The sequence below is a fragment of the Phyllobates terribilis genome, unplaced genomic scaffold, assembly GCF_046119375.1.
Source record: "Phyllobates terribilis strain yellow unplaced genomic scaffold, ASM4611937v1 Scaffold_13__5_contigs__length_258822181, whole genome shotgun sequence".
Classification (NCBI taxonomy): Eukaryota; Metazoa; Chordata; class Amphibia; order Anura; family Dendrobatidae; genus Phyllobates; species Phyllobates terribilis.
Genome location: NW_027362773.1, coordinates 181743637 through 181753643, shown reverse-complemented (window position 1 = coordinate 181753643; position 10007 = coordinate 181743637).

The window sequence follows — 10007 nt, the reverse complement described above, 5'->3', positions numbered from 1 at the left end:
AGATCTTGGGACTGCATCACACGAACTCTGTGTTAATTACTGACTAGAGATGAGCGTTGTTCTACTCAAACTGTTCGCCAATCTTAAATTCGAGCTGTTTTGGGCGGTGTTCGAGCCGTTCGGCGAACACGAACAATTTGAGAAAAATTCGGCTGTACGAGGTTATGTTCGATAACTGTTCGTGCACCAAAATCATAACTGGATTTTTTCTCAGTAATGATGAAAATTAATGTTAATACGCAGTTTGAGTGTACAGCAGGGTGGGGGGAGGGGCAGGGGATGGATCTCTGCAGGAACAATGAAGATCTCCATTTTTTTTTCTCTTTCCCGCATTTACAGTGGGGAGGTGCAATCTGTCAGCCTATCAGCAGCGCACACACGGAGCGAAGTGCTTTTTTTCACACAAGCAAGGGCACGTGTCATTGGCATTGTATGTCACATGTCCTTGCCCTATAAGACCAAGCCATTTACCCCGTCGCCACCATTTTCTCACTGCTGCAGCTGCGTGTTAGACGGCACCGCTGTTGCTGTGTGCGCTATACCTTGTTAATTTCAAGCCAATTTTCGCACAAATATACAGATAGCTTGGGAGTAGGGAATAGTTGTGATTGCAGTCCTTTTAAGGACTAGGTTAAAGCATTTCCTACGACTTTTATCAGGCAGGTCTGTGCTCTTAAATAGATAGGTTGTGGGAGTAAAGACTAATTGTAATTGGAGTCCTTTTCAGGACTAAGTTACATCAGTTCCTATCAGTTTTTGCCAGGCAGGTCTGTGCCAGTGCTGTGCAAGTTTTTTTCACAGCATTTGGCTGAATCTAGCAAAGCTAATCCTTTTTGGCCTATTGCAGAGTGTGTTAGTCAGTGGAGTAGCCTATCTGTGTTGCAAGATATACCACCTGTGTATAGAATACCAATTTTTTTACTGCACCTAGTGAAGTAAAATCTTTTGGGCATAGCATCATTCTATTAGTCCATCTATACTGACCTCCATCAGGTTGCAAACTGAATCTAATTTTTTTCTGCATCTAGCTCTAAAAAAATATTTGGCCTTCTAGCAGTGTGTGGGAATTGTTCTATTAGTCCACCTATACTGAACTCCATCAGATTGCAAACTGAATATATTTTTTTCTGCATCTACCTCTGAAAAAATATTGGGCTTCTAGCTGTGTGTGGGACTTGTTGTATTAGTCCATCTATACTGACCTCCATCAGGTTGCAAACTGAATATATTTTTTTCTGCATCTACCTCTGAAAAAATATTGGGCTTCTAGCTGTGTGTGGGTCTTGTTCTATTAATCCATCTATACAGACCTCCATCAGGTTGCAAACTGAATATATTTTTTCTGCATCTACCTCTGAAAAAATATTGGGCTTCTAGCTGTGTGTGGGTCTTGTTCTATTAATCCATCTATACTGACCTCCATCAGGTTGCAAACTGAATATAATTTTTTTCTGCATCTAGCTCTGAAAAAATATTTGGCCTTCTAGTAGTGTGTCGGACTTTCTCTATTAGTCCATCTATACTGACCTCCATCAGGTTGCAAATTAAAAATAATTTTTATCTGCATCTACAGTACCTCTGAAAAAATATTTGGGCTTCTAGCTGTGTGTGGGACTTGTTGTATTAGTCCATCTATACTGACCTCCATCAGGTTGCAAACTGAATATATTTTTTTCTGCATCTACCTCTGAAAAAATATTGGGTTTCTAGCTGTGTGTGGGTCTTGTTCTATTAATCCATCTATACAGACCTCCATCAGGTTGCAAACTGAATATAATTTTTTTCTGAATCTAGCTCTGAAAAAATATTTGGCCTTCTAGCAGTGTGTGGGACTTGTTCTATTAGTCCACCTATACTGACCTCCATCAGGTTGCAAATTCAAAATAATTTTTTGCATGCATCTAGCTCTGAAAAAATATTTGGCCTTCTAGCAGTGTGTGGGACTTTCTCTGTTAGTCCATCTATACTGACCTCCATCAGGCTGCAAACTGAATCTAATTTTTTTCTGCATCTAGCTCTGAAAAAATATTTGGCCTTCTAGCAGTGTGTCGGACTTTCTCTATTAGTCCATCTATACTGACCTCCATCAGGTTGCAAATTAAAAATAATTTTTATCTGCATCTACAGTACCTCTGAAAAAATATTTGGGCTTCTAGCTGTGTGTGGGACTTGTTGTATTAGTCCATCTATACTGACCTCCATCAGGTTGCAAACTGAATATATTTTTTTCTGCATCTACCTCTGAAAAAATATTGGGCTTCTAGCTGTGTGTGGGTCTTGTTCTATTAATCCATCTATACAGACCTCCATCAGGTTGCAAACTGAATATAATTTTTTCTGCATCTACCTCTGAAAAAATATTGGGCTTCTAGTTGTGTGTGGGACTTGTTGTATTAGTCCATCTATACTGACCTCCATCAGGTTGCAAACTGAATATATTTTTTTCTGCATCTACCTCTGAAAAAATATTGGGCTTCTAGCTGTGTGTGGGACTTGTTCTATTAATCCATCTATACAGACCTCCATCAGGTTGCAAACTGAATATATTTTTTTCTGCATCTACCTCTAAAAAAAATATTGGGCTTCTATCTGTGTGTGGGACTTGTTGTATTAGTCCATCTATACTGACCTCCATCAGGTTGCAAACTGAATATATTTTTTTCTGCATCTACCTCTGAAAAAATATTGGGCTTCTAGTTGTGTGTGGGACTTGTTGTATTAGTCCATCTATACTGACCTCCATCAGGTTGCAAATTGAATATAATTTTTTTCTGCATCTAACCCAGCCAATAGTTTTGGCCTAATACCACAGTTTGGCCACTCAGCTCTGCTCGGTTACCATCCATTGTTTTTTTGTGCAAACAACTCCAGAGTTGTGAATTAGTTAACCACCAAAATGAGTGGAAATAGGCCTGCTGCTGGTGGAAAGGGGAATAGGCGTGTTGGGAAGGGGAAAAAAGGTTGTGTCCGTGGGGTAGGTGTTAAAGCAACAGTAACATCTGCAGAAGAAAGACCATCTTCCAGCCAAACTAAAATGTCTACTTCTTTTAGCGGACAATGTGATAAGATCAATTTCTTACGGCCAAGCCAATCGCTACAAATTCCAGATGAAGCACAAAAACAGCAGGTGCTTCAACGGATATCAAGTGCTCCTTTAAGTGGGCTCTCCTCCACATCAACTTCAACATCACAAATACTCTAGTCCTCAAAGGTGTCACCCAAATCGCACTTGCTTCCTCACAGCTCCCAAATCTCCAGCTGCCCGTCTGAGTATGAGGTAGAACAGATGGTTGAGTCTGCAGAGCTGTTTACTCATACTATAGCCTGGGAATCAGAGGTCGACTCCAGCGCTTCTGTGAATCCAGACGAGGAAATGATCTGCACTGATGCCCAGAATCTTTATGAGTCGGATCCAGGACCAGACGCAGAAGGTTCTGACCATAATGTAGACCCTCATTCCCAAACTGTAACTCCTGTTGGTGGAGACAATGAGGAAGACGATGATAAGACTCAAATACCTGATTGGAGCGACAACTTTAGTTTTTTGTCAGGGCAGGAACAGGTTGGCTCTGAGGACGACGGGTGTGATAACACACAGGGTGATGATGATGAGGTTGGAGATCCCACTTACTGTCAACCCACAGTCAGCCAAGAGATGAGGTCAGCAGAGGAGGTGGAGGAAGATGCTAGTGACGATGAGGTCAGGTTGCGCCTTCCTGGACAGAGACGTAGTACTGGAAGCACGTCAACAACTGCATCCTCAAACACAACTCTGCCTCTCACCACAAGTCGTGGTGGCTCTTCAGGTCGCATGGGTGCTAAGCCTTGCATAGCCTGGGCATTTTTTCAGATCGATAAAGATGACCCAACTCGTGTTATCTGTAACATTTGTCAGCAAAAGCTAAGTAGAGGCCAAAAAATACATAGTTTGAGTACTTCATGCATGAACCGGCACATGGACATGAAGCATAAGTTGCAGTGGGAACTCAGTGTGCTACAATGCGGCCTAGCCGGCCGGGCCAACCACCGTCTGCCATATCTTGTGCATCCGCGGCCTCTTCATCCTCTGTGACTGGGGGGACAGCAGTCACACCTGTTTTGGGGCGCAGACCTGCCACCTCTTTACCCGCAACAGCCAGCGTGATTGGCAGGTCATCATTTTCTTTGGAGGTGGTAACACCAGCTGGTGTTGAGCGCTGTCCGACATCGATAGCACCACCTTTGGATCAAGGCAACCTAACATGTCCGCCTGCATCTTCCTCACAGACCGGCAGTTTGCCGGGGACACCCTTGTCAACCCCGTCTAAGCACAATAGCCAGCCCTCGGTCCCTCAGATGTGGACAAGTAAAAGACCATTTCCTCCTAGCCATGAGAAAGCTAAGAGGTTGAATTTCACCATCTGCAAGCTCTTGGCTACAGAAATGCTGCCTTTCCGCCTGGTGGACACAGAGGATTTTCGAGACCTTATGTCCGTCGCAGTGCCCCAGTACCAGATGCCCAGTCGGCACTACTTCTCAAAGAAAGGTGTGCCTGCGCTCCACCAGCATGTCGCACACAACATCACGGCTTCTTTGAGAAACTCTGTGTGTGACAGGGTGCATTTCACCACAGACACTTGGACGAGTAGGCATGGACAGGGGCGTTACATGTCGCTGACTGGGCACTGGGTAACTATGGTGACAGCAGGACAAGGGGCTGCTGTCCAAGTCTTGCCGTCCCCACGAGTTGTGCGTCAATCCTCTTTATGTCAAAGTTCGTCCACTGCTTCTGCCTCCTCAACCTCCTCTCGGTCTTCCACCTGCACCCAAAGCCTGTCTGGTCATGCCACAAGCTTTCTAACTGCGCAGAAGGTATCCTGCACACCTCCTTACTATGCTGGCAGTAGGGCTCAACGTCATCAGGCGGTTTTTACTTTGAAATGTCTGGGAAATGTGAGTCACACAGCTGAGGAGTTGTGGTCAGCTCTGGAGAACCAATTTCATGAATGGCTGTCTCCACTGGACCTGAAACCAGGGAAGGCCGTGTGCGACAATGCTGCAAACCTGGGTGCGGCCCTTCGCTGGGGCAATGTCACACACGTGCCTTGTATGCCTCACGTGTTGAACCTGGTTGTCCAGCAATTTTTAGCCCACTATCCCAGACTAGATGGCCTTCTGCAGAGGGCACGGTCGCTGTGTGCTCACTTCCGCCGTTCGCATCCCGCAGCTCAGCGACTTACATCTCTACAGAAGTCGTTGGGCCTGCCACTTCACCGGCTAAAATGCGATGTGCCTACCCGGTGGAATTCAACTCTGCACATGTTGCAGCGACTGTGGCAGCACCGACAAGTCCTGGTGCAATACGTTCTGACGTATAGCCTGGGCCAACGAGATCCAGAGGTGGGGCAAATCACGCTGGAGGAGTGGTCTCAGATCAGGGACCTATGCACCCTTCTGCACAGTTTTGAAATGGCGACGAAGATGTTTAGTGCTGATGATGCCATTATCAGCATGACTATTCCGGTGATTTACATGCTGGAGCACATGTTAAACAGAATTCGGATTCAGGTGGTGGCACAAGAGGAGGTGGAGGAAGTAGAGGAGGAGGAGTTGTATGCGGAAGGGCTAACATCTGCAAGGTCCAGACGGTCGGCAGCACCAAGGCGGCAGGCATGTGAGGGTGGGGGAGATGGTTTTACCAGGGCGCATGGTAGCAGCCAAACTAGTGAGGAAGGTGCAGGAGCCCAGGAGGAAGTGGAGGACGAACTGATGGAAGACTCATCAGATGAGGGAGACCTTGATCACATTTCTGTTGTGCGAGGTTGGGGGGAGAGGACAGAGGAAGGAAGCATGATTGTTACCTCGCCACCAACACAACAGGGACTTGGTGCTCCTGGATGCGCAACACACATGAGTGCCTTCTTGCTGCACTACCTGCAACATGACCCTCGAATTGTGAGAATTAGAAATAATCCTGACTACTGGGTTGCCACACTGTTAGATCCCCGGTACAAAAGTAAATTTGCAGAAATTATTCCTGCCATAGAAAGGGATGCACGCATGCAGGAGTATCAGCAGAGACTGTTGCAGAATCTTACATGTGCTTTTCCACAAAACACCAGTGGTGCACGTAGTGAATCTCACAGTTCCAACTTGCCAACCGTGGGACCGTCAAGTGTTCAGCACTCAAACCGTAACAGAACCACAGTATCTGCTGGTAACATCAATTTTGCGGAATCATTTCACCACTTTTTTAGCCCATCCTTTGCAAGGCCACAGGAGACAAGAAGTCTGACACATAGTCAACGCCTAGAGACGATGGTACAGGAGTATCTCCAAGTAAACATTGAAGCCATGACTTTGTCACTGGACCCTTGCTCTTTTTGGGCTTCCAATCTGGATAAATGGCCGGAGCTAGCCACTTACGCCTTGGAGATCTTGTCATGCCCCGCAGCCAGCATTCTGTCTGAACGTGTGTTCAGCGCTGCTGGTGGTGTGCTGACAGATAAGCGCACGCGGCTCTCCACTGATAATGTAGACAGACTCACGTTCATAAAGATGAACAAATCATGGATCCGAAATGACTTTTCTACTCCTGTGTCATCCTGGGGAGAGTAAAAGTTTGATGATTGGTTAAAATCACCCTACCAACCGTTTTAAGCTTTCAAATTACTAATCATGTTTATCTGCATCTTGACTGGAAAATAATTTGGGCTTTGTAGCAGTGTGCAGCACTGATCCTATTAGGCCATCTATACTAAGCTCCACCAGATTTAAAATTAATAATAATTTTTAGCTGCATCTAGCCCGGAAAATAATTTTGGGGCTCCGAGATGCACAAGACACATAAGTGCCTTCTTGCTGCACTACCTGCAACATGACCCTCATATTGTCAGAATTCGAAGTAATCATGACTACTGGGTTGCCACACTCTTAGATCCCCCAAACTTTTCGATCAACCTTTTCATTTTAATAAAGACCAAAAAAATGGTCATTTTTGAAATTATAAGCATTAGCAGGTTGTTAGAAACTGAAATCAAACAGTTTTCAACTCAAAACTTTATTCTAGGTGATGTTACATTTTCACATAGGACCCCTTGTTCGAAAGGAGCTTCTGAACTCTCTCGTCCATTGAATTTGTCAGGTTTTGCATGGTTTCTGCTTCAATTGTTTTGCATGAGGACAGAATACCCTCCCAGAGCTGTTGCTTAGATGTGAACTGCCTCCCGCCATCATAGACACTCCTTTTAATGATGCTCCAAAGGTTCTGAATGGGGTAGAGGTCAGGGGAGCATGGGGGTCACACCATAAGTTTGTCCCCTTTTATGCCCATATCAGCCAGAGATGCAGATGTTTTATGTGCAGCATGAGATGGTTCATTATCATGCAGAAAAATGATCTTGCTGTGAAATACACGGTTCTTCTTCTTGAACCATGGCAGGAAGTGCTGTTTGAGAAACTCCACATACATTATGGAGTTCATCTTTAGCGCCTTCAGGGATCCTAAAGGGGCCGACAATCTCTCTCCCCATGATTCCAGCCCAAAACATTACTCCACCTCCTCCTTGTTGGCGCTGTAGCCGTGTTTGCGTGGGGTGTCCATCAACCAGCCATCCTCCACTCCATCCATCTGGACCATCGAGCGCTGCACGGCACTCATCCGTGAACAAAACAGTTTTGAAATCAGTCTTCATGTAATGTTTGGCCCACTGGAGCCGTTTCTGCTTGTGTGAAGTGGATAGAGGAGGTCGACAGGATGGCGTATGCACAGCTGCAAACCTCTGAAGGACCCTGCATCTTGTTGGTCGGGGGACGTTGGAGGCACAAGCAGCTTCAAAAACTTGTCTGCTGCTATGACAAGGCTTTTTTGCCGCTGCTCTTTCAACCTGACGTAATTGCCTGTAGGAAAGAGTCCTCAATTTGCCCTTATCAGCACGCACACGTGTGTACTGTGAATCAGCTACATACTTCTTGATTGCCAAGACACTTCATCCTGATCATCGCACAATGTTGATTGTAGTCATGCCTTGACCTAAACACTCCACAATTTGTTGCTTCTCAGCAGCCGACACATCCTTTTTCTTTCCCATTTTGGCAGAAAATGTAGGCTGCTTAATAATGTGAGAGAGCCTTCTTAAGTAGTCTTGCCTTTCATTGGACACACCTGCCAAACTAATTAGCACAGGTGTCTGCAATTGCTTACAGTGATATAAAGAGCCCTGACACACATCACCATCAATGAGTTTAACTGACAAACAAACAAATTCTTCCCTTATCACTCCTAAACACTTTTTGCATAATAATTTGGAACGCAGTGTACATGTGCTTTTCCACAAAACACCAGTGGTTCACGTAGTGAATCTTACAGTTCTAACTTGCCAACCGTGGTCTGTATGGAGTTGTTCAATAAAGGGCCCAAAATTAAGATAACATAGATGGGAGAGGTCTCTATGAATAGGAATTCCTAAGTATTTGATACCCTGTGAGGGCCAGGCAAAGGGAAAGTTGGACTGGATGGATTCCTATATGGATTTGGGAAGGGAGACATCGAGGGCCTCAGACTTCGCTGCATTGATTTTAAAATTTTACCATGTAACAAAGTGATCTATTTCAGCCATAACAGCAGGGATGGATATATGTGATTGAGTGATATATACTAGGACATCATCAGCAAATAGAGAGCACTTGTACTCGGTGCCTCCCACCTCAATCCACCTAATATTGGGGTTATGGCGAATTGATGAGAGCAGGTGCTCCGTCACTAGGATGTATAAGAGAGGGGACAGAGGACATCCTTGCTTTGTCCCATTGGTGATTGTGAAAGGTGATGAAAATGTTCTGACGCACCCCCTGGGCCTTGGGACACCCGGAGCCGGACCCTTTTTGGTGGATGCTGGTGGTTGTAGTCTTCGTGGCGGCGACCCGGTTCCGTGGCTCAGGGCGGTCAAACCAGTGGCGGAACTATTTATGTGGTTTTGATGTTTAAATGTCCGACTACGCCACCCGTGGATTGCGGTCAGAGTGAACCGCCGCTACAGGGCAGACCGCTGAGGCTGGTGTTGTGGGTGCAGCAGAGAGCAGCATAACTCCCCACGGGAGGAGTATATCCTCAGGGCAGTGTATGCGGAGGATGGGGGTGATGGTGCAGGGCAGCAGCAGTAACGACACGGAGTCAGTGATGCAGTCCAGGGCCTTTACTCACAGTTCTTATTATCCAGACCACGTCTGCAGGTAACGGCTGCCCACGTCGTACTGTGCTCACCAGGTGAGGGGCTCAGACAACTCCCAGATAACTTTGGAGCACTTCACAGGACCCCCTTTGTGTGTCCTTTGTCTGGCCTTTCTTACCAACACTTCTGTCCAGCTGCCTCGGGCCTCCTCTTGGTAAACTTGGCGCCAGTTTCCCTGACCCTATGTGGTGCCTTCCTAGCGGGTGTAGCGAGGGGCTGCGCCACATAAAATGTCAGAGCCTCCGGTTTCTAGCTGAGGGTCGTTTCCTGCCTCCACTAGTTCGGGGACCGGTCTCCCCCTTTGGCCTGACCCCTCCACGCAGGTGGATTCGGGCGTGGGGTGGCGACTCGCCCGTCCGCACCCCTGGGATCCCTTCATTCCTCATTCCTGGAGCCTTCTCCGCTCCTCTTCCTTCCTTCTCCCTCTTCCAGGCCTGGGCCTCTGTTACTAGGCCCGCCTCCGGAGCAGAGCTCATGCAGAGCCCCTGCTCCCTGCCACTTCTGCTCAGACTTCTCTGCACTGAACTAAGATGGTGCCCACCTTTTATACTCCCTTCTCAATGCACCCAGGAACTGCTTCCTCCCTGCTCCTGCACTACAGGGCTCCCCTTCCTCAGTGTTCCCTCCCCCCACTCCAGCCAGGGACAGGGACTGTCGTGCCCATCTCAGGGGCATATTGGTCGCCCTGCCCCACCGCAATGTGGTGTAATGCATGCAGGTGTCGGGTCTTGATCCACACTCCATCCTTACCTGAGAGTGAGATATCACACCTCTGGCTGAGGTGCAATACGTCTGTAG